General features: G+C 78.7%; 1 protein-coding gene across 2 annotated transcripts in view; it reads right to left on the minus strand.

The window, feature by feature from the left end:
• The window catches only part of GMEB2 (glucocorticoid modulatory element binding protein 2), a 16,402-nt gene extending 15,692 nt beyond the window's left edge, over positions 1-710 (minus strand). For both annotated transcript variants that reach the window (XM_027901800.1, XM_027901798.1), the window contains exon 1: positions 622-710. The gene's annotated coding sequence lies outside the window, so the exon portion shown is untranslated. The remainder of the gene's footprint in view (positions 1-621) is intronic.
• Between the last annotated feature and the right edge of the window lie 413 nt (positions 711-1,123).

The raw sequence follows: 1,123 nt of genomic DNA on the forward strand, positions 1-1,123 counted from the left end.
CGGGGGGCTGCACGGGGTTGTGGGGGTACAAGCAGCGGGGGGGTAGCACGGAGGGGGACTGCCCGGAGGAGGGTTGCAGGAAAGCTGCAGGAGGGTGGAGAGCGGCCTCCCAGGAAGCAGGGGGGACACGGAAGGCAGCACGGGGAGGGCCGGAGAGGGGCTGCACGAGGGGGGAGGGGGGGCTGCGGCTGCACAGCGCGGGGGGACAGGACGAACGCGGGGGACGCTGTGCTGAGTGCGGTACAGGCGGGGGCGAAGCTGCCGGGGGGATGCTCGGGGGTCCCCCTGCGGCGGCGGGTCGGGCTGGGGGGGAGGGAGGTTCGCGGGCGGGCAGGGGGTGCCCCGCGTGTCCGTGTGTGTCCCCCCCTCAACCTCCCGATGCGGGCGCGGGTGGGGGGGCCGCGTGGGCGCGCTCCCGCTGACAGGGAGGAGGAGGAGGAGGAGGAGGAGGAGGAAGAGGAGGAGGAGGAGGCGGGGGGGCCGCGGGGCGGGCGGGCGGTCGGGCGCTGCCGCCGCCGCTGCCGCTGCCGTAACGTCCTGACGCTCCGCAGGGACCCGGGCGGCGCGTGCGGCGGAGGCCCCGCGGCGGGCGAGGGCGGAGGCCGCGCCGGGGCCGCTTACCTCGGGCCGGGGGTGCCGCGGCCCCCCCCCGGTGGGGCTCGGGGCAGCGGGCGGTGCGGGGCGCGGGCGGTGCGGGGCGCGGGCAGGGGCGGCGGCGGCGGGGCCGGGGTAGAGGTGGTGTGTGTGTGGGGGGGGAAACAGCGGGGTCCGCCGCGCGGCTCCGGGGCCCGCGCGCAGGCGCACGGCCCGCACCGGCTGCCGAGACTTATTTGGCGCGGGCGCCGCGGCCCGCGCTCCCCGTGAAATAGGGACCGGGCGAGGCGGCCCTGCGCCTGCGCGGCCGCCCGGACGGGGGGGAGGGAGGGAGGGAGGGAAGGAAGGGTTTGGGGAGGCGGGGGGGGGATGCGGCGAGAGCCACCCGTGGGGGCCCGAGGGGGATCCCCCGAGTGTCCTCTGTGCCCCTGTCCCCCCCCCCCCGTGTGACCCCAGTGCCCCGTGTGTCTCCGTGTGTCCCCTTTGACCCCTGTCCCCCTTGTGTCCCACGTGACCCGTGTCGCCCCCG

Source organism: Empidonax traillii, unplaced genomic scaffold (assembly GCF_003031625.1).
Source record: "Empidonax traillii isolate 1590-97213 ecotype Southwest subspecies unplaced genomic scaffold, ASM303162v1 scaffold816:size509043, whole genome shotgun sequence".
Taxonomy (NCBI): domain Eukaryota; kingdom Metazoa; phylum Chordata; class Aves; order Passeriformes; family Tyrannidae; genus Empidonax; species Empidonax traillii.